The following is a 23,323-nucleotide window of genomic DNA, read 5'->3' on the forward strand; positions in this document are numbered from 1 at the left end:
CCTGCTTCAACTAGATTGTGGCAAAGATTCCAAAGCACCGAACGTTAAAACTCACCTAACGCGGGTCAATCCATCCTCATCGTTGTAACCGCTCGTTATACTCCACACCCGAACGTAGCCCTCATATGGACAACATACCCTCCTAACTCAGTGTCTGTACGTTAACCTTTTACCCCCAGTCAGGGCTATTGCAGATTATATATTCCTTATGCCACCCCATTTTAAACCGAACTTTGCACCCCTTGGGTAAGCTGTACGTTGTTCCCTGAGAACCAGAAACTTCTACGCCGAAACTCTGTACCGTACACTTTTTTTTCTTTGAACCTCATCTTAATAAAATGCTGACTTTTGTTCGAGATCCCGGCTCCTCTTTGCAAGGCATGTGCGAGCGCCGCGTTTTAGTCTGCTAATACGGTGGGGAGCGATTGAGCCAGAGGTGCTTGCCTGCTGCAGACACGGATCCAAGGCAGACCCCCGTCCCCCACAAGCGTAACTGAAAACAGTTTAAGAAGTGCTCCCGTCTCCGGCACTCAGCTACCCAGCTCCCAATCGGGTCCAAACCCCAACTAGATCCTTTTTACCCTGTAGAAGCTGTAAAATCCTGTGACCAGGGCAGCTGCCTAGCAGCCTGCGCATCTGCCTGCCAGCACGAGAGCGCGTAAGGCACTAATCCGGATAGTGGCGGCTAGGTGGCAGGGGGAGGTCGATGGATCAAAGCCATCCTCTGCTACGCGTGCGTTTGTTTCTTTTCCCTCTGGGCCTTCAAGCGAGCCGGTGACCAGCAGAGCACCAAGAGCCTAGGCCATGAGGCAAGAGGTGGCTGAGGCGAAGCGGCCTGCCAGGGAGCTCCCCGGCACCTCTGGCTGCCTGGGCTGAAGGCAAGAGGCAGGCCTGGGCGTGGCGAGGGCCTCCTGTCCTGGAATGAGGCTGCAGTGCTTCCTGGTCCCCTTTTCCCACCCACACTGGCAGGCGGCTGCTGCGGGAGAACACGAGGGAGGCTCTGGGGGCACTAGGCAGAGCTGTGTGTGTGGCTGTCAGGGGAAAGATCCGAGGCTCCCGACTCGACCTGCCATTGACTCGCGTGGCTCTGTGCGCTGTCAGCCGGGACGGGGTGGGCCAGGCTGCGGACGTGACTCAGGCTTGGGCCGCATGGCCGTGCTTTCCTGACGAGGCATGAGGCAGGCCAAGAGCTTTGCACAGCGTACAGGGAAGTGGGAGGGAGGTGTCTTTGAGCCGGCCTGTCTCCTTCGCTGTATTGAGCACAAAAGCCGGGCATCAGCTCAGGGTACGGTATAGCACATGCATGCAGTGGATAGACAAGCAACAGCAAGGAACTGGACTGGTATGGAGCGAAAGTTCTGTGGGAAGGAACCGAAAAGAGCACCGGGGCTGTGGTACAGCGCTCGCATACACTTTCTTTGGTCCGTTTTTCTGGAAGAGTTAACAGTGAGAGACTGCTAGTCACAGGTCAGTGGGTGGGTTTGTGCAAAGTAGGAGTCTACAGGGAACTGGTGTCTTTGAACAGAAGGAAGGCGAGGAACCAGTGAGAGGAGGGAGGCTGAAAGACTTCTCTCTGAACAGCATTCTGTGTTAATGGTTCTTGCTTTGAAATCCTCAACTGGAGTCATTTCAGGGAAGTGATCCTCACTTAGTTACCTAATTTTCAAAGTCATGTGAATGGTGTTTGGTGCGTGTCTGGGAGCTCGTCATGGCAAGGTAGAAAGCAGTGGGGGCAGAGAGGCTGTGTAACAACCAAGGGTGTCAGCCTTGTTTTTTGGCTCTTTAGAGCTCAGATCCAAGGGTATATTACTTCTGTTCACTGGATTGTTGGGTAGTAAGTCATCTGTTGGACTTTGATTTATTGTCTTTTGTCTGCAGGTAGTAAATCAATCACCAAATGTGCTCCTGTTGATTCTGCAATTTTACCAGGGTGGGAGTGGAGTGGAGTGGAGTGGAGTGGATGGGGGGGGGGGCCACCTGTCAATCCTGTGCTGTGAGGACAGGAGGTAAGTCACAATAAGATATATCAACTTCAGCTACACTATTCTTGTAGCTGAAGTTTTGTGTTTTACATTGACCCTGTTCCCCCACCCTTCCCCCAGTGTAAACCAGGCAAAAGTGTAAGTAGTCTCTTAGCCTATCCATGCTGTGATCAAGTGTCTTGGGGTCTATCTACACTATGAAATTAGGTCAAATTTATAGAAGTGGGTTTTTTAGGAATTGTTTTTATACAGTTGATTGTGTGTGTCCCAACACAAAGGACTCTAAGTGCATTAAGTCACTGGACTGCATCCACAGTACCAAGGGAGCGTCGACTTCTGGAGCGTTGCAATTTGGGTAGCTGTGGGTAGCTATCCCACAATCTCCGCTGTCCATTGGGATTCTGGGTTGAGATCCCAATGCCTGATGGGGCAAAAACAGTGTCGCGGGTGATTCTGGGTACATGTCATCAGACCCTCCTCGCCCTCCCTCCCTCCGTGAAAGCAACAGCAGACAATCATTTCGCACCTTTTTTCCTGGGTTACCTGAGCAGACGCCATACCACGGCAAGCATGGAGCCCGCTCAGCTCACCGTCACACCGTACGTCTCCTGGGTTCTGGCAGACATGGGACTGCATTGCTACACAGCAGCAGCTCATTGTCTTTGGCAGCAGAAGGTGCATTATGATTGGTAGCCATTGTCATTGTACTCCTAGGTGCTCTTTTAGCTGATCTCAGTGAGATCAGTTGGGGTGCCTGGGCAGACAAGGAGTGACTCAGCCAGCTCATTCCCATCTTCTGCCAAGCAACCAGGAGAGGACGATGGCTAGCAGTTGTACTGCCCCGTTTGCTACCAGCCTAAAATGTAAAAGCTAGATGGATCAAAACAAGAAATTGACCTGATTTGTTTTGTGAAATCAACGGCCTGCTAAACCCACGGTTTTGAGTTCAATCCTTGAGGGGGCCATTCTGTGTGACAGTTGTTTGTGTTTCTTCTTGATGCAAAGCCACCCCTTTTGTTGATTTTAATTCCCTGTAAGCCATGCCGTCAGTCACCCCTCCCTCCATCAGAGCAATGGCAGACAATTGTTTCACACCTTTTCTCAGCGCAGAACCAGAAGCTGCAAAAGCAAAACCAGGCAAGGAGGCGACAGCAGTGCGGTGACAAGAGTGATGAGGACATAGACATGGTCATAGACTTCTCACAAAGTATGGGCCGGGCAATGTGCCCCGGCAATGTGCACATCATGCTGATGAGCTCTGCATGGTCACCTGTGCTGATCAGCAGACTACGCTGGCCAAACAGGAAACGAAATTAAGAAGTTTGCAGGCCTTTTCCTGTCTATCTGGCCAGTGCATCTGAGTTGAGAGTGCTGTCCAGAGTGGTCACAATGGAGCACTCTGGGATAGCTCTGGAGGCTAATACCTTCAAATTGTGTACACCACTACCCTAAATTCGACCAGGCGAGGCTGAGTTCAGTGCTAATCCCCTCGTTGGAGGTGGAGTAAAGAAATCGATTTAAAGAGCCCTTTAATTTGAAAAAAAGGGCTTTGTCGTGTGGATGGGTCCAGGGTTAAATTGAGGTAACGCTGCTGAATTCAACCTAAAGTCATAGTGTAGACCAGGCCTCCGAGAGATTTTATAGCTACTGGCTGGCTGGGTGTCCAAAAAAGGGAGCAACCCTCCCCCCCAGCTTCCATTGATCACACTTGGTAACTACTAAGCAGAAGCACAGAATCATAGATTGATTTGCTGAGTCTCCTGCAGGCTTCCTAACAGCACAGCAGGGCTGCTCTTGGTTCTGCACAATGTTGTTTCGTTTAGCAGTGACTGTGAAGGCACTTCCAGCTATTTGGCCGTGGGAACTCTGGTATTAAGTGGACACCCTGTGTATGGCTGTATTGCTTGTAGATTTATATATTTTGTATTGATGTTACCAAATGGAGTATTTTGTAGCTGTCTGCTATAATTTGTTTAACTTGTATGAAATATGAATATGCTCCCTCAGACTTAACTACCTGCCTTTCACACACTCCCTGCCCCTCGCTCTCTGGGGTGGGAACAAGCCACCAGCATGTGTGTCCATTGGATTTTTTTTATTTAATTACTTCTCATTGTTAAATTATTTATGAGTGTTTTTTAAATTTCATTGCAGTGCGTTTTCTTCCTGCCACTGTCACCTGGCAGCTCAGGGATGTGAGATTCTCCTCCATTGCGTTTCTGCCCACGGAAAAAGGAGAGAGACCACACCTCAGTACTTTTGGAAATAAAAGCAACCTGGAAACAAACCAGCTGTCTCCTCTGTGTGCAGTTTGTGTCTCTTTTGGTGCAGTTGATGTGTGTGCAGCATGTGTGGTGCACAGGGGCACTGTGTGCTCACATGGGAATTCACCACCCTTGGTGCAGGATTTGACTTGTTCCTGGAGTGAATGTAACACTGTGGAGTGTCAGGCACAGGCTGCATGACCCCCTCCATTTATCCTTGGCGCAGATACAGCCCAGGCAGCGCTACTGCAACCTCCCATCCTGCTGCCCTCCACCATCATCTGCACAGCCCACCTGTCAGGGCAGGAGGGGAATGTTGCTCCATGGATCCTGCTTCTCAGATGGGGCTTCACTGGGATGGGGGTGTGTGGTTGCATCCATTAGGTCACCAGACTGAGCCTTCTAATATCCTTGGTGATTGTTCCCAAGATCCAGGACTTTGTGCTCAAACAAAGAAACATCTCCCAGCTTCCTGGTTGAAAATAAGGCCCTTTCCTTGCAATATAGAGGAAAGAAGTAGATCTTCACCCCAGATGGGACTTGAACCCACAATCTCTGGCTTCGGAAGCCAATGCCTTATCCATTAGGCCACTGGAGCTTTGATATACAGCTGTTGAAAAGATGGAAATTTCCTCTCATAAATGCACATTCCTCGCATTTGCTTCAACACTAAATAGCCCCTTTATGTGCCTTAGAGAAATGTCTGTATCCCCTGGCAGCGAGGCAACTGGGCAGGTCGCTGACAGAGCTGAGCACCACCTTTCTGCCAGCCATCGTTAGAGAAGAACCCCACCCTAGAGTCACCCCTCCCTCCTTCAGCACCTCCACGGCTGTGGCTCTGAGTGGCAGTAGGATGATTAGGGGGTGAATCCGGGGCTGGAAGGGGGGTAAGGTCGGCCTGTAAGGAGTGACCAGGTGGGGCTGACCCAGGGGGAGGCTGTGGGCTGCTGGTTGGTTGTTGGGATCCGAGCTCTAGATCAAAGCTGCACAGTGACCTGACACCCAGGGTTATAGGGCCGACACAGTGACCCCCTTACTGGCCTCGGTGACCCCCAAACCCTTGTTACTAAGGGCACTGAGGAGTCTCTGTCCCTTAATAACTTCTGGGAGCTCCCAGCAGGCTGCGGGCATCAGCCGCCTCCTGCCTCACAGGTTAGACTCTTGGCGCTGTGCCAGCCGCCCCCTCGCTTGCAGGCCCAGTGTAAGAAGCAGGAGGCCCGGTGCTGGCAGAAGAGGGTTTTGATTGATCCACCTCTGTGTTATGGGCACAGGACGCTCCCACTGTGTCCCTCTGCTGGCTTTTCTTCAGCAGCACCTAGCGGCCCTGGCTCCAGGCTAGTGCCTGGTGAGCTCTGGCACTGGCAGGAAGCGCTGCAGGGTGCTGGGCAGCGGCCCTGGCAAACCAGCTGCTGGTAGGTGTCTCTGTGGTCTCATGGGTCAGTGAGTGCAGCTGTTAATGGAAAGGAGGGGGGGTTATGCTCCCCCAGGGATGCCACTGAAGGCTCCTTGTGGGCTCCTCAAGGTCTGCTGGGAGCCGTGATGTTCCCCTTTTGCCACGTTGAAGGCTCCCTCCTGGACACAGTGGGGTCACCTGCTGCCTACAAGAGTGTGGGGGCCGCGCTGCAAAAGCGCATCTCCCAGCAGCCGTGCCGGAGCCTCAGGTTTAATCCTCAAGGCCGAGCGCAAAACCTTCAGCCGGGAACATTTCGCTCCCTTCCCGCCTCCGCCCAAGGAGCAAGGGAGAAGCGGAGGAGACACGCCGGCTCAAAGACGCCTCCCTCCCACTTCCCTGTACGCTGTGCAAAGCTCTTGGCCTGCCTCATGCCTCGTCAGGAAAGCGCGGCCATGCGGCCCAAGCCTGAGTCACGTCCGCAGCCTGGCCCGCCCCGCCCCGGCTGACGGCCGCGCAGAGCCACGCGAGTCAATGGCAGGTCGAGTCCGGAGCCTCGGCTCTTTCCCCTGACAGCCACACACACAGCGCTGCCTAGCGCCCCCAGAGCCTCCCTCGTGTTCTCCCGCAGCAGCCGCCTGCCGGTGTGGGTGGGAAAAGGGGACCAGGAAGCACTGCAGCCTCAGGCCAGGACAGGAGGCCCTCACCACGCCTAGGCCTGCCTCTTGCCTTCAGCCCAGGCAGCCAGAGGAGCCGGGGAGCTCCCTGGCAGGCCGCTGCCTCAGTCAGGAAATAAGGAAAAGGCGATGAATGAAGAAGTCAGGAAATAACAAGGAAAGGAAGAGGTTTGTCGAATGGGTTTCTGCCCGATTTACCATCTTCTCAGCTACCAATCAAAGCTAAAGACCTAAAGTCGACCTATCGGCATAAGTACAGATGGTTGGATGGGAATTAAAAGGAGCTGCTGTCACAAGTGTTAGGTGCCTGCAAGCAGCATGCAGACTGTTTAAAACCACCGCAATTAGAGGCTCAGATGAAACGTTTGCCCTAAATCAGAAACGACAATAGGACGACCAGCAGAACGCCACTCTAGGTAAACGGCCGAGTACTGGAGGCTGTTAGAGGCAAAAAGTCATTCCTCAAAATTTGGAAATCAGATCCTAGTGAGGATAGTAGGAAGGTGCACAAACTCTGGCCTGTTAATTGTCAAAGTGTAACAAGTCAGGCCAAGAAAGAATCTGAGAAGCAACATGCTAAAGACACAAAAGCTAACCATAAATCCGGTCAGTGCGAGTCCTGGTCTGTCCCCGCAGAAAGGTGAACCCCCTCTGTGGCTGGAGTGAGCTCCTCTAAGCCGACCTCACTACAGACCTGCGCCAGGTAGTGCTCATTGTAAAAACGTTTCCTCTGATGGTTGGGAAAACAGGACCAGCGGTGCTCAGGCCGGCTGACACAATTAAAATCCCCCCCAACACCAAACATCATGCAGCCCAGAGGAAGGGAGCCTTTGATCTTTCCTCTCATGCCTTAACTGGGGACCATACACACTAATATAGCAGTAACCAGTGCCACAGAGCACAAAGCCCACCAGCAATGCCCTCCCTGGTCAGAGCTCCACCACCTTCTGTACTCGCACCGTGAATGTGAAGAACAAGACTCCAACCCCATCATTCTTCCCTGTCCAGGAGGCCTTTCCTCCAATCACCCTCTGCCTATTGAGCTACCCTAGAGTTGTTAATGGGCATTTCCTGAACACCCGCCATGGCCAAGTCCAGCTGCTCCAAGGCACTGAACATCAAGTGCCACCTCCTGGGCCCCCAAATCCCTTCTACCTTCCACATGGCCACTTTCACAGATGCCCCTTCCCTGGTAGTGCCCTTGCTCAACTGCGCAGAGGAGTTTTCATCCCCAATGCCTGCCTGCCACTGCCCAGCAGCCCTCTGGCACCATTCCTGAGGGTCACCACGTTCGGAAAGACAGCTCTCATCTCTCAGGGCCCCATGAGAATACAGTATTGCAACTTTTTTAATGGAAAGGGCCCCCAGAATTGCTTTGCCCTAGGCCAGCCCTGCTCACCTTGGGTGCAGGCACCGCTGTGCTTCCAGAGAACAAGCTGCCAAAGGCTGGGGTTAAGCCAGGGACCTTTAGATCTTCAGTCTAACACTCTCCCAACTGAGCTACTTTAGCAGCTGCTTAAAAGTATTTTGGCCCGTTGCTTCTCTGCTCGGGATGTTTTTGCAGCAGTTGAAAAGCAGGTAGGAAAGCAGGGCCAGCCCCCGAGTGGGGCCTCTGACCGTTCCCACTCAAGGGGCTCCATTTGGCAGTGGGGCAGGAGATATTTCCCACAAGAGGCTCCTACGCTGCCTCATCCCCCAAGACCCCTCCTCCCGCTCACTGCTCTCCGTCCCCTCCCCACCCTCACTCGCCCTTATGGTCATTAGAAAGTGGCAAGGCAGAGCCCTCCCATTTTTAAAAGTCCTGGGGTGTTGTTCCCCCCTGTTCAGGCCCCCCTGGGGCCCTGCACTTCACACAGCTCTCCCTGATTTCAGCTGTTAGTGAGGGAGCCTCACTGCTAGCGCAGACTGGGCAGTTTCTTGCAGGAGAGACACTGTCCCAAAGCAGGACTAATGCTTAGAGCTGGTTATCAGTGATTTCAGATCTGTTGGGCTGCAGCAAGATTCTCCATTGAGTCTTAACCAGCTCGGTTATTACACAGGGAAGAACAAAAGGGTGAAATGGGGCCTGGAACCCTTAAGAAGAATCCACCCCACCAAGTACAACACTTGTCGCTACCTGCTCCCAGCCCCACTGAGAATGTTTTGGGGGTCACGCCTTGGCTTTATCAGCCTAGGGGGGTTTCAGAAAACACTATTCAACAGGTGCTCCAGTGGTACTATTGGTTGGTGCACAGTACTTATAGGGCAGTGCTGAGAGAAGCTATGCTGAGGTTGTGAGTTCAGATCTCACCTGGAGCACTGGTTTTCATTAACCACATGGCATCACCCCCTCATTTGGCCCTGTGGAATGTAGAATTCCAGCCCTGGGAGGAGGGGAGGAGTGGGAAATGCCCCCTTCAATTATTACCTCCTCTCCAGAGGGCAGGTGAGAATCTACAATCCTTTCTCCTCCCTCAGCCCTGTGCCAGGATCCCTCAAGCAGAGCCTGGAGTCCTGCCCCTGGCGTCTGTACTATTGACAAACACTAAGTGACAAAGACAAAACACTCAAATCCCGCCTGGTGCGGGGAGCCAGGTTTGCTCTTCAAATTCTGTCGTTGGTACATTTCCAGGCCTGGGAATGTCCCCCAACAGCATTGAATGGGAAGCTGCCTGCAGAACAGTGACACTGCACAGAGCTCCTGTGGAGGAGGGGTGGGCATTAGTAACATTTTGAGGATAGTTTGGGAAATGAGCCTTTGCTGACAAGGTTTGTCTCTGTTCATATTTCACCTTCAGGTGTTATGTTGAGGGATCTTTAATATATTTTTGGGAAGTTAATAACTATCTCCTCAACTTTATTTACTCAACTTAAAAATTGGTGTCACTTGATTTTTGCATCTCCCTGTGAAAATACAACTGACACGTGTGGCTTTCTACACAGGGTCATGATGTTAAAGTTGGGGAATTCAGTCTCTACTTCTGGCCGGGGGGGTGTTGCTTTTTTACAGCTGCCTCACGCCAGGCACACCGGGCTGTTAGCTGCACCCACGGTCCTTGCCAGGGGCCCCTGCTGAACCCTGGGCAGCTGCACTGCAGTGCTGGGGTGACTGCAGGTGGAGAAGCTGCTGTGGAGCAATGTAGAGCAGGTGCAGGAAGGAGATGGGGTCACTATTCACATTCTGAGCTGCACAATTTTCCAAATTTGGGAATAGATTCATCGATTCATAGACTTAAGGTCAGAAGGGACCATTATGATCATCTAGTCTGACCTCCTGCACAAGGCAGGCCACAGAATCTCACCCACCCACTCCTGTAACAAACCCCTAACCTATGTCTGAGTTATCGAAGTCCTCAAATCGTGGTTTAAAGACTTCAACGTGCAGGGAATCCTCCAGCAAGTGACCCGTGCCCCATGCTGCAGAGAAAGGCGAATGTCCGATAACAATTCTAAGGGGAAGGTGAATGCAGAGCAATGACACTGGAGATGCCCAGACCTCCAATGGGGGCAGCGTGGAAATTAATAATGGGAAGATCACTTGCAAAATTAGTCATCACTGACAAGCTTTGTCTCTGTTCCTATTTCACGCGATGGGGTTAGTTAGAGGAATCAGGACAGATTTTTACTATATTAATTAAACAATTTTATTTAACCAAGACAAAAACTTAGTGTCACTTATTTTTTCTCTGTCCTAGCAAGAATGAATTGAATTTTGTGACTTTCTGGAAAGTGCAGCGAGATTAAATGTGGGGAATTCAGCCTCTGTGTTTGTGAGCTGATGTTTTCCTCTCACAGGTCAGTGCCTGCATTGAAATACCAAAAGGGATCTAAGGGCTGGTGTACGCTAGGCACTTCACTGGCAGAGCGGCGTCTCTCAGGGTATGAAACCCCCCGTCCACCCATATAGTTACAGTGACCTAAGCCCTGGTTAGATAGTGCTAAAGAAAAGGAAGAATTGTTCTGTCAATGCCGCTATTACAGGGATGGGAAAACCTCTCCACTGACTGTATACTCAGGAGTGCTATAGCAGGTGCCACAGCAGCATTTTAAGAGTAGACAGAGTGAAACTAGATTTAGCTCCAGTTTGCACTGTGAATGTTCAGGCACTAAAACTAGAGTAATCATAACAACAATGCAGTGCTTGCATAGTTGGCAGGATTTGAACCTGCGCGGGGCAACCCCAATGGATTTCTAGTCCATCGCCTTAACCACTCGGCCACAACTACTTGATGGATAAATCTTTTACTACACGATAATTCAGTTCTCACTGAATTGTCTCTTCAAATTGTTTGCTCCGACCAGCTTCCCCAGCACATTCATGGCTGTGCATCAGTGTAAGTGTGTCCTTGGGTGAACAGCGAGAATTCTGCCCATTTCCCTTCCGGCTGGAGCAGGATGAGAGTGTGTTTGTGTTAATGACATTGCTGTAGATTGTTGTTCATTCCCCACTCTGACAATTCAGACAGTCCCTTTCCTAGTCAAATCTCCAGCACATCATTCCAATATCAGGTGGCAGGATTTCTCTGGGGCACTGAAATTTTTCAGGGGACTGGTGCATGAACTGAGCCTTGCATTCCACCCTTGATGTTTCATGGACTAACAACAGCAGCAGAAAGAAAGAGCCGAGCCAATATCTCCCTGGCAGGGATGCAGGTGCCACGTCCCCTCTGTCTGAGCATCGCATTGCAGGAGAGAAGGGTTCACTGGAATCGAACGCCCTGGCTCAGACCAGAGACACAGGGAGGTTTTGCTGTTCATGGATCTGTGCAAAGGAAATTGTGTCTCTGTGGGAAATGGAGGCAGGAAATGAAACACCCAATGCCCTAAGGAATGATTTAACAGGGGTGTGGTTCAATTTATTGGCCTGATTAAAACTATGGCTAAAAGCCCCCTGTAACAGGGGCTGCAGGACAGGACAGGCAGTTCTGCGCATAGTGTTCAGAGCTGCCCCCTATCTGCCCTTTCTCTGCTCCGCCCCTGCTCCCAGAATGCACCAGGCCCTGGACTGAACTCTTCCCCTGCCGGCCGAGCTGGTTTCGTTTGCTGTGATCCTGTTGGCTTGGCAGGGGAGAAGTGACAGTCCCACCCCAGAGCCAACGCCCCCTGTCACCCAGCCCCCTGACCCCCAGCAGTGCAGGTCAGCCAGGAGCTGGGCCCTGCCAGGCACTCAGGGGCGTCTCCCCTGCAGCTGGGGGCTCTCCCCAGCATGGTCTGTGGGAGCTCGCGCACTAACGGGGCAGCGGCAGCAGCCGCGTGGTGGGTTGGGCTGGTGACCCGGGTCCATCTCCTGGGGTCAGCTGGGTTCATGCTCAGGTGACTGGCCCCAGCCACCGGCCGAGCCCCACGGCCATGCTGCTGCTGTTACCGCACTAGCCCCTCACGCCCCCATTCCCTCACTGAAGCCAGGAGAAGGTTTGCAGGGAGGAGGGGGGGGTTGACCCCAATATCCCAGAGCTGATTCTCCCCACAAAGGGGTGTGTGCATGTGGTGGGTGCCGTGTGCAACGCCCTGTGCCCATGAGGAGGGGACCGGGGCTCTGCCAGCAGGAAGATTTATCCTGCAGGAGCCCTGCCTCCCTCCCCCAGGGGTTCCCCTGGAGCAGAGAAGGTTTGAATCCTTGCTGGAGACTAGAGACGCCCGAGCAGCACAAGCTGCCTGGCAGAGGTTCTGGATCAGGGCCTCACGGGCACATTGGGTTCATTTCCTCAGGGCTGCCCTGCCCAGTGCCAGGGCTGCTCTCACTCCCCAGCACAGAGGGGGCTGCAGGCTCTTTGCCAAGCTGGGTCCCAGCTCAAGGCAGGTTTAACACTAGCAGAGGGGTCCAGGCATGTGGTGGTGCCGCTCAGGGAGGGAATCTGGGCCAAAGACTGATTAGAAATTGGGTAACACTGAAGTGGGACTAGAAAGACCCTTGCTGGGACGTGGGGGGTAGGTAGCCCCCATTGTGTACCGTGCCCTCGCCGAGAAGTCTCTGGGAGAGTGGATTCTTCTTGATGGGCCACCAACACGTCTCATTGGTCCTGATGTCGGCTGCTCCTTTGCTGATACTGACAAGCTAGTTGTGGGCCTTTCCCACTCACCCCATAGCTCCGGGATGCACAGACAGCAACACTGGTGTGGAAGAAATGAACTCCACTCTCAGGTTTCAAGATCCTTAAGATCACTGCCATTGCCAATGTAATTGTCAGGGGGTATAGCTCAGTGGTAGAGTGTTTGACTGCAGATCAAGTGGTCCTTGGTTCAAATCCAAGTGCCCCCTTAAAAGCCTGGTCCTTCAACAGCAATAATAATTGCATATTCATTTCCATTATGGCCTCCATGGGCTACAATGTGCAGAAGAACAAGAACCACATCCATGTGAGAGGAATGGACTAGTCTGTATTACCTTTGGTAAGTAAGTTGCCATTGGGACTGAAAACTCTACTGGAGGTGGACAGGAGCCTGTTACAAAACTAAAATAACCAAGATTTACCAAACTCCCTGTTACACATTCAATCCTCTGTTTATGCACATGGCATCAACTGGGGCTCTAATAAATGGCAGCCTTCCTTTAACACAGATGGTTGTTCTGTGTAACTTTCAGATGCATTCGAATGGCAGCTGCTTAGAGGTCATGTGCTGCTAGTTCATGAGCAGCAGCAGAGTCTCTGTACGTTTACCAACCGTAGAGCTGGGTGTGGCTGCATCCAAGTAACTGCAGAGTCAGTGTAGTACAGACAGTTAATTGCACAGTCTCACTTTCTGGTCTCATTGATCATTTGGGTAGAAACAGCAACGGTTTGGTGGGTTTTGGTTTTTTTCCCCTTCGTTTTCTCCTAAGGAATGTGTGATCTTGAGCATGTTAGTTTAAGTTCCCTGTGGGTCAGGAAAATTCCATCTCTTTGAAATAGCTGGGAAGTGACCTGTTTGCATAACCTAGAATAAAGGAGCTTTTGTAAAGCAGTTTTGCCTTTAAATATACTGGGATAAAAATAGTAAACAGTAAATTCCACGGCCAGACACCAGGCCAGGATCAATCGATGGGGCCAGGATCAATTAATTACAGAAGAAACAAACTCTTGGGAAGTAAATGTAATTTGTCCCCAAACCTTTCCTTGTTCTCATATGCTATCAGGGATTCTCTTCTAGAGGGCAGAGTTAAGGTTATCTGGGCATGTATCCTCACTCTGTATTCCCTGTTTTTCCCATAGTTTGAGTTTTACTGAACTCGATGTTCTGGAAGGAAAGAGATAGTCACAGTCAAAGTTAATTCTGTGTTAACAAAGGTTTTGTTAGTGGCAAATAATGAGACTAATCCCTCACTGCGGTAATTCCACTGACTTCAGTGTGCTCTTTCCTCATTTCTAGTTCCAAAAAAGTAAGCAAATTAAAACAATATTGAGAACTAAAATACTGTGAGAAAGTGGAAATTTTAGAAGCTCAAATAATTCAGTTTCTTCTGTTTCTTGTCCGTGTGTAAATGGCACAACATGTTAATTTATAAGCACATCTTTCTTAACTTCTTTAAATATTCTGTAGTACATTGACTAGATCAAGTGGGTTGTTCAATGCAGTGAGGTTTTCATGCATTGCCCAAAACATATTTTTCATGTTATGTAAACGAACACAACTCATTGAACACAAAATTGTGTGTTTCATGCTGTGAACTGTCAGTAGCTCAAATTAATAGGTTTTTTTCTCTCTCTCTATGAAAAAAGGAAAAAACTGTTAAACACCCATGGGAGAGATGGGGCTTCTGAGAGCTGGGGTAGATATGGAGATATTTATGAAAGGGGGAGAAGCCAAAGTAGGGCCATAGCTGGAGCAAAGGAGAAGGTTTTTTGTGCAGTTTCATTTCAGCCAGCCTCACATCCTGTAGTCCCTACTTCCCCACCCCCCCAACAAAGCCACCTGTGACTCCTGAGACAGCCCCACTGCAAAAACTGCAGATCCCCCAGCACTCCCTCTCCTAGCTGGATGATGAGGCTAATCATCTAGTGGAACAAGCTCCGCAAGGGACATGGTTAATTCCCCATCACTGCCCTGTGTAAATGAAGACCGCAGCTCTTGCTGCAAGACACCTGGTGTGTGGGTGTCCCTGTTCCCACTTCAGAACCTCTGGTACATGGTGCTTCCCTCCTCCCAGTTCAAGATCCCATCATGTGGGTGATCCCATCCAGGATCTCTGGTGGGTGCCTCTGTCCCCCACCCCATGAACTAGCTCCCGTGTGTGGTTTCCCCTACCTGCCCCCATCCGGGATCTGTGAGTGTCTCTGTTCCCCTTCTCAAGATCTGTGTTGCTTGGGTGTGTCCCTCCCCTCAATTCAGAATCCCCAGCGTGTGGGTGCTCCCGTCCCCCCCCCGCAGGCTCTGTGGGGGGTGTCTGTATAAAAAGAGACAATGTCTCACTGTCTTGCCCAGGCTACACTGCTGGGGCTATTCACAGATGCAACCCCACTACAGATTGGCACGGGAGTTTTGACCTGCTCTGTTTCCAACCTGGGCCCGTTCACCCCTTCTCAGACAAACTGGAGACCCCAAGCTTCCCCAGGATCACCATATTGATGCCAACTTAGTGCGGACACCTGATCAGCACAGTCTCCTGCAGCCCAGAACTCCTGAGCTCAAGCGATCCGCCAGCCTCAGCCTCCCCAGGCGCTGGGATCACAGGCACCAGCCATGGAGCCCAGCTTGTTTTGCAGCCTGACAGCTGGAGCTTTAAACTCTGCTTGTGAGCTCTGTGCCTTGGCCAGACGGGGACAGCCTGGAACTGGGAAATGCTCCTGCTCCCCCCGTCCCCGTCTCATGTCGAGCTGCAGGTGCCGCTGTCCTCCCAGGTAAGATCCCGGATGTTTCGGTGCCCCCTTCCCCCGCCCAGGTGTCCGGGTACCTCTGCCCCCCATACAGAATCCTGGGTGTGTGGGTGTGCCTCCCTCTGCAGAGGATCCCAGAGTGTGGATGCCCTTGTCCCCCCCCTACAAGATCCTGGGTGTGTGAGTGCCACTGTCCCCCCCAGTAGATCTCTGGTGGGTGGGTCCCCAGGGTGTGAGTCCTCCTATCCCCCGATACAGGTTTTGGGGGGGTGTATAACTGACTCTCCCTGTCCTGCCCAGGTGGTGTTACAGCAGCTGTTCACTTTGTTAAGTGGTGGTGGCTGAGGGCTTAGGGAGCAACAGGCACTTGTCTGTGGAGGTTTGATTCTTGCCGGCTGGGGTGTAGTGTCTCCATGGCTGTACTTTCAGTGTCTGTTCTGCCACAGGGAGCCAAGTCTAGACATACTCAGAGGCTCTGTGCCAGGGTTTCTCAAACTTCCTTTCACTGCAACCCCTTTCTACCAAAAAAAAAAAACTTACTAGATGACCCTAGAAAGACGCACCAACAAGTCTAATGCCAGCCCTGGCGACCCCGTTAAAACAGGGTTATGACCCACTTTGGGGTCCTGACTTTCAGTTTGAGAACCACTGCTCTATGCTGATGGGAGAGAGTTTTCCTGTGGGTGCAGTTAATCCACTTCCCAAGAGGTGGCAGCTATGTCAGTGGGAGAAGCTATATCGGTGGGTGTGCAAGCTGTGGTGTTTACCACATTTAAGAAGTTTAATCAAACCCCATTTTTAAAACCACCTGTGGTCTGGGAATGGCAAAGGTGCTCGATAAAGCAGGGTCTGTCCTTCAAAGTCCTGGAGATCACAATTCCACTGTACTGATGTGATGGGGGTATAGCTCAGTGGTAGTGTACTTTAATATTGATCAAGTGGTACTTGGTTCAAACCACAGTGCTCTCTTATAACTTTCTTTTAAAAAAAGGAAAACATTTTCATTTCCATTCTCCATTCTGTTCAGGGGCTCCTCTATACAGGAGTGCTTGATATGAATGTAAACACTCAACATTTCGCTGTCCAAATGCATAAAAACCTAGCAAAGCTGTCCATTCGCTGAAATCAGTTCCAGTCCTCTAAGTGTCTAGTTTATGTTTTCATCAATTAAACAAAGGTATCATACGAATGTACATTTGCAGATCCCTCTTCTCCAGGAGCTATGTTGTGCAGAAGAACAAGAACCACATCCAGCTGCAGTTCAGGAGTCTGATGACCAAAGAGCCACGAAGTGTTCTGAGGGCTGGAGAAAAATGCCTTCTAGTGAGCTATTGAACGAGCTCAACCTGTTTAGCTTATCAAAAGAAGATTGAAAGGTGACTTCATTGAAGCGTTGAAGGGCCTTAATGGAGACAAAAGATTGGGTATTAAAGGGCTTTTTAATCGAGCAGAGAAAGGCATAACAAGACCCAGTGGCTGGAAGGTGAAAAGAGACAAATTCATATTACAACTAAGACACAAATATTCAACAGCGAGGATGATTCACCACAGGAACAAGCTACAAAGGAAAGTGGTGGATTCACCATCTCCTGATGTCATCTAAAGGAGACTAGATGCCTTTCTGGAATGTGTTTCCCCCAAAAGTAGCTCTGGTGTCATACAGGAGGCCTGTGATATGCAGGGGGTCAGATTAGATGCTCTAATGGTCTCTTCTGGCCATAAAGTCGACTAATTTTTAAAAAGACGAGTGTAGCATTGGGAGCAGTGTCCAATGTTTTCCTGTCTAGCCGGCTTGCTGCCTAGAACGAACGCTCCTTGAGTGGGGTGATCCACAGGGAGTAGCTCAAACCTCCACAGTGCCTGGCCAGGGGCAGGACATTGGCACAGCAAGGGAGGGGTGTGGCAGTGACATCACAAAGGCTTTTGCAGGACCTCAGATTATTGGTCAAAGGTGGTGGGGAGGTGGTGACCTCACAGAGAGATGCTGACATCAGGCAGGCAGGACAGGGGCGAGGGGCCAGGGAAACCTCAGAGACCCCTGTGGCTTTGCTTCAGCAAGTCTCCTTCTCCAGGTCTCTCTTTGAGGACTGAGAGAGTATTTGGGTTCAGGTACGTGAGCACCAGGAGGAAGCTCTTTCGAGTTTTCTCCTTCCCTTTTCCTGAATTTACTAGAAAACAGCCGTCCCTGTTTAGAAGGTAAGAGCCTCCTCGAGGTTTGAAACCTGTTCAGTCTGATCCATCTGGTGACTGATGGGGGGAAGGGATAGCTCAGTGGTTTGAGCATTGGCTTTCTAAACCCAGAGTTGTGAGTTCAATCCTTGAGGGGGCCACTTAGGGATCTGGGGCAAAAATTGGTCCTGCTAGTGAAGGCAGGGGGCTGGACTAGATGACCTTTCAGGGTCCCTTCCAGCTCTAGGAGATTGGTATATCTCCAATTATTACCGTTGAAATCTAGGCATGGAAAACATGAGCTTAAAGAGGCAGAATTTTATTGCGCACCTGGGATTTTGTCCCTTAGAATCACTGGGGTCATTAGGGTTTGTCCTTTTTGTTTCACCTTTTCCTCCATCCATCCCTTCCTCCTTTCTCTTTGTCTCTTGCTTCTTTTGTCCTTTCTCCTGTTCCCCTCCCAACACCAGGAGGGGTGTGTGTATGTGTGTGTTGCGGGGGAGTGCTTTGCAGCTCCCACTGTGGGAGGTCCACCCGAAAATGTGGGGCTGAAATAGTGCTCGGGCAGTGATCCCCACTGGTGATCTGGGCCATCCTTTGGGCGAGAACCCTCAGCCTCCCGTCCTCAGTCTCTACCCTGATTGGCTGAGCAGGGGGTTATTGACAGGGAGGAGACTCAGGTCCTTGTTGTTCTCTTTTAAGCCCAAGGAAATAAGTCATAACCAGTCATATGTTTGATGAATTTTGCTGCTCCTCTGCATTAATTGTCTCTGAGCAGTTCATGATTCGCTCTAACATTGCAGTTCTCCTCAAATACTTGTTGAATATTTACTGTGCACTGTTGTTGGTCTGGAGCTCATTTGAGAGCACTTTATTCAGGTCATTCAGTGTCTGAAATTCAAGATCCGATGGTTAGTTTGAAAATCAGGGCTCTTGGATCCTATTCCCAACTCTGCCACTGGCTGGCTGATAATAATGATCCGCTCCTACCTACCTCACGGTGGGTGGGGATCCATTGGAGAGTGTTACTAGGAGTAGTGCATAATATGAGATGTCCTATCACATTTACTCAGAGCAGATTATGACATAATAGAATAGCTGAAATAGTCTATTTGATTTGTATTTTTTTATTTTGAAATTGTTAAGAGCAGCAATTACTTAGCTCAGACTGAAGCATCTTATCTAATGTTTGAGATCTAAGTGTCTCCTCTTTGTGTGCGATGAGACAATTTAACACACTGTGACAAACAGGAGATGCTTTTGTTTTGCAACAAAATATTTTTGCTAAGAACTTTCATCCCACTTGTTTTGATGTCGAGAAACAAACTGGTTTAGTCTGAAGGGGATTTTCTGACAGAAATGGTTTCAATGAAATTTCCCCACCATCTCGATTCCTGGGCTCTATCCCTTTCTCTGCGTTTTATTTTTGTCCATTAGAACAGGAGTCAGGACTGTTGGCTTCTCTTTCTGGCTCTGCCACCAGCTTGCTGTGTAGGCCCTTGGGAAGGTCACTTCCCTTCTTTGTACTTCAGGCTTCTCCCCATCTGTCCAATGAGAACAGGGACAGTTCTCGAACTCTGGGCAGTCATTTTCAGCGGGGCCCCGACAGGGATAACTAAAAATTTATATAGATATATATATGTATATATAAAAAAGACTTTCATTCCTTAGGAACCGGTTCCCTATAAAAAGTTCTGATTTAAGGGATGTGCCACAGTATGTATTTTTTGTACGAATAGCGTTACCATGCATCCATATTTTCCCAGGAGGAATTTTTAATTTTTTAAATTTTAAAAATTCCTCCCAGACAGTGATTTAAGAACCAAAAAGGAAAATACGGGTGTATGTTAACCCTACCTAAAGTTCTTTTTTAAAAAGATGGGCCTGAACTAGAAACAAATTCCGTTTTACATGTGTGGGTCCCTGCCACTCCCTGGGGCTGTGCTAGGGTGACCAGATGTCCTGATTTTATAGGGACAGTCCCAATTTTTGGGACTTTTTCTTATATAGGATCCTAATAACCCCCACCCCCTGTCCCGATTTTTCACACTTGCTGTCTGGTCACCCTACGGTGTGCACATGTGTGGGTTCCAGCTGCTCCCTGCCCCCCTCATTGAAGCAGGTGTGCAGGGTTACTGCCCTGGGAACTGCAGGGCACCAGTGGACATGGGGCTGGCTGGAGGCAGGGCAGGGGCTGACAGGAGGTAGGGTCTGGCTGCAGGCAGGGCAAGGGGTACGGGGCTGCCTGGAGTCGGGTTGTGCGGGACTGGCTGGCTTCAGGCAGGGGGGTGCAGCAGGGGTTGTCTGGAGACAGGGCAGGAGGTGCGGGGCCGGTGGTGTAGGGCTGGTGCGGGCAGGGGGGTGTGGGGAGCTGGCTGGCTTCAGGCAGAGCTGCAGGAGGTACGACAGGGGTTGGCTGGAGACAGGGCACGGGGTGCAGGGCTGGCTGCAGGGGGTGCGGGGCTGGTGCAGGCAGGGTGTGCAGCAGCGGCTGGCTGCGGGCAGGGCAGGGGGTGCAGGGCTGGCTGGAGACGGGCTGGCTGCGGGCAGGAGGTGTGGGGCTGGCTGCGGGCAGGGGCTGGTGCAGGCAGGGCAGGGGGTGAGGGGTTGGGGTGCATGGCTGGCTGGAGATGGGCTGGTGCAGGCAGGGCAGGGGGTGAGGGGCTGGAGGCAAGGCAGGGGGTGCAGCAGGGACTGGCTGCGAGCAAGAGATGCAGGGCTGGCTGGAGATGGGCTGGTGCAGGCAGGGCAGGGGGTGAGGGGCTGGCTGCAGGCAGGGGGTGCGGGTACAGAGGGTACAGCCCATCCTGTACGGTAAGTGCCCCCTCCTCCTTCAGCATCGGGGTAGCAGCAGCAACCCGGGGCTTGGGGGCTATTTAAACGGCCCGGGGCTCCCCTGCTTCCACCGCCCCGGCCCTTTAAATAGCTGTGGGAGCCCTGGGGAAGCAGCGGGGCTCTGGGGGCTATTTAAAGGGCCGGGGCGGTAGAAGCAATGGGAACCCTGGACTTTTTAAATAGCCCCCAGCGTCCACAGCCCTACCCCAGCCCTATCCCAGCCCCTGCTGGGAGCCCCAGGCCCTTTAAATTGCCCCCTGGGGAAGCCGGGCCACCCTGGTACAGCGCACCAGCTCTTGCCAGTACGCAGTACCAGGGCTTGGGCACGGGGCCCTCTTAGGGGTGGGGCCCAATTCAGGGGAATCGGGAGAATCGGCCTAAAGCTGGCCCTGTGTGGGGGTGGGGTGGGGTGGGGCAGGACTTGGTCCCATTCTGGGCACCACCAAAAATTATCCAAACCTGCCGCCCCGTCCAGCCCAACCTTCTGCTGATGCACCTCAGCCCCCACCCCTGCAGGGTTTGAAGCTTCCATTGCTTAAACTCCAGGACACTGAGGGATTTCAGCTCCCCTTTGCCCAGAGGGAACCTTCACCCCACTCCCAGCCAGGTTCTTGTCCATGGGATCACTGTAGGGGGGCTGGGTCCCGCTGGGTCTTTTCTCTCTCTGTGACAGGCCAGGGTGCAATAACTGGGGCATCTGAGCCAGGGCCGCCCAGATGGGGGGGCAAAGGGGGCAATTTGCCCCGGGCCCCGGGCTCCGCAGGGGCCCCCAAGAGAACAGCGGGGGCTCCCACCTCAGCCCCTCTCCTGGAGCCTCAGCACATCAAACGCCGAGTCTCCGCCGGGGCCCCTGAGCCCCGCCCCACTCTGAGCCGCGTCGTCAGGGGGCGGGACTGGGAGCTCTGGGCTGAGCTCTGCTCCCTCCGCTCGGCGTGGAGCTCCCAGCCCCGCCCCCTCCCCACGCGGCTCTGAGCAGGACGGAGCTCAGGCCCCGCCGGCCACACGCTGCGGCTGTTCCGGCGAGGCGCTGAGACTCTGGGTGAGGTGGGAGCGGGGGGTAAGAGGTTGGGGGTGGGGCGGGGTGGGGGCCGCCGCTGAAGCGCAACCCGGTCTTCGGCGGTAATTCGGCGGCGGGGGCCCCTTCCGTTCCGGGACCCGCCGCCGAAGTGCCCCGAAGACCCGCGATGGGGGCCCCGCGCCGCCGAATTACCGCCGAAGACCGGGCTGCACTTCAGCGGCGGGTCCCGCTTCGGCGGTAATTCGGCGGCGGGGGGGTCCCCGCCGCGGGTCTTCGGGGCACTTCGGCGGCGGGTCCCGGAATGGAAGGGTCCCCCGCCGCCGAAGACCCCGGGCCCCCGGAATCCTCTGGGCGGCCCTGATCTGAGCACCCAGGACCTTCTGTGGGGCTGCCATTCCCCTTCTCCTTCTGTGGTCTCATCAGTCATTGACTTCAGCCTTTTTTCTGTCCATCGTCAGCACCATCCCAAGCAAACTGCACTCGCCTCAGACAGACAGTGTACCCTCGTGGGTGTGAATCACTGACCTCTCTCCTCTCTGAGCACTGACTGCCCCTCTGTTTCCTGGCCTCTCAGTCTGTGCAGATGGGACCTTTCCCTCCAGTGCTGGAGGATTCGCCCTTCTCATCTACCCTTGTCCCAAGCAGCACAGCGGGTGGGAATCTTACATGTACTGAGGTGACTTAGGAGCACAAACCGCCCCAGACCTTCCATGCAATTGGCACTTGCCCCTCACTGAGCAGGACTGAAACTCCTGCAGGGAGACTGGTGGGCCACATCCCCTCTGGGCATGAGCAAAGCAGCAGGGTGAAAAAAAGAACTTGAAGATGCTGGGGATTGATCCCAGGGCCTCATACATGCAAAGCATGTGCTCTACCACTGAGCTACATCCCCAGATGGGCTAGAAGTTACACTCAGAGCTGTCCTATTCCCAGAGCATCCAGTGGCCTAAGAGCAGCCTGGGGGACACATTCCCTGCTCTGAGGCCAAACCTGCTGTCCTGGAGGCTGCTGGTTCTTAGGGGTCACTTTGCAGCAGGGCCAGATTCGATGTGTGGGGCAGAGAGAGTGGGTGCCCTGAGCTCAGGGTGCAGAGATACACTCAGCCCTCTCCCCTGCATTGGGTGGGGGGTGCTGCCACCCCCTGCTGGAAGGTAATGGGAGGGGAGGGGCGCTGTGAGTCACTCAGCACCTCACCCTGGTGACAGAAGTGCTGTGGGAAGCTCCAGGTGTTTCTAGGATCTGCTATTGCCACCTGCCTGTGAAGTCCAGCTTTCCCCAGCACATTCACTGCGGTGCAATGGGGTCACTGTTTCCATGGCTGAGCAGCAAAGAATCGCTCCCAGTTTCCCTTCTATCGGCAGCAGGATTAGCCTGTGTCAGTGGTTAATGAGGTGGATCTAGTTGTAGATTGTTATTCATTCCCCACCTTGACAATTCACACAGTCGCTTTCCTACTCAACTCCCCAGCACCTCAGTGATCCTGGTAGCAGGGGTTGGGTCCTGAGATTTTCAGGGTCCTTTTTACCCTCCACCTGGAGTGAACTCAGCTTTTCCCCCATCCCAGACAATCCATGAAATAACAACAGGGGCATAAAGAAAATGGGAGGGAACATCTCACGGCCAGGGCTGGATGTGCCCAGGGCCCCCTGCTTGTCCATTGTTTCCCTGGAATTTGGCCCCCTGCTTTGCACAAGGGACAGAGAAAGATCTTGCTGTTCCTGTGTCTGTGCAAGGAAAATTGTGCTTCTGTATGAAATTGTGCTTCCCTAGGAAAGAGAGGCGGGAAATGGCCCCATGGTGGGACAATATCCTCAGGATTAAGACCTAAGGACTCAGGCTGAGAACTGATAGAACTGCACTCATCTGGGATTTAACAAATTGTCTTCCCTGGAGCAGGGCCAGATCCAGCGTTTTTGCCACCCCAAGTGGAAAAAAAAAGCTGCAATCAACTGCAGCTCTACCTCTGCTGCTTTTGGCCTCAAGTCCTTCCCTCTGAGAGGGACGAATTGCCGCTGAAGCCTCCCCTTTCCATTGACCACCCCAGAGACCTGCTTGCTGCGCTGGTGCCTGGAGCCAGCCCTGCCATGGAGACACTGGGAAGATGGGGGGAATCAGGAAAATACCAGGGATTTGTTTATATTGTAAGTGAAGAAAAACTAAAGCAGTTTTGGTTTAAAGTCATTTTTCCCTGACTGGGAATTGAACCCAGACTATAGC

General features: G+C 52.3%; 4 non-coding genes across 4 annotated transcripts; 1 reads left to right on the top strand and 3 right to left on the bottom strand.

Annotated features, from left to right (window-relative positions):
* Positions 1–4,771: 4,771 nt before the first annotated feature.
* Positions 4,772–4,844, bottom strand: TRNAR-CCG. Its single transcript has one exon. It is a non-coding gene; the product is annotated as a tRNA-Arg (tRNA).
* Positions 4,845–10,436: 5,592 nt separating this feature from the next.
* Positions 10,437–10,518, bottom strand: TRNAS-AGA. The gene has a single exon. It is a non-coding gene; the product is annotated as a tRNA-Ser (tRNA).
* A 1,961-nt stretch (positions 10,519–12,479) lies between these two features.
* On the top strand, positions 12,480–12,551 carry TRNAC-GCA. The gene has a single exon. It is a non-coding gene; the product is annotated as a tRNA-Cys (tRNA).
* A 9,375-nt stretch (positions 12,552–21,926) lies between these two features.
* Positions 21,927–21,998, bottom strand: TRNAA-UGC. The gene has a single exon. It is a non-coding gene; the product is annotated as a tRNA-Ala (tRNA).
* Positions 21,999–23,323: the final 1,325 nt, after the last annotated feature.

The sequence above is a fragment of the Mauremys reevesii genome, unplaced genomic scaffold, assembly GCF_016161935.1.
Source record: "Mauremys reevesii isolate NIE-2019 unplaced genomic scaffold, ASM1616193v1 Contig29, whole genome shotgun sequence".
In the NCBI taxonomy this organism is placed as follows: Eukaryota; Metazoa; Chordata; order Testudines; family Geoemydidae; genus Mauremys; species Mauremys reevesii.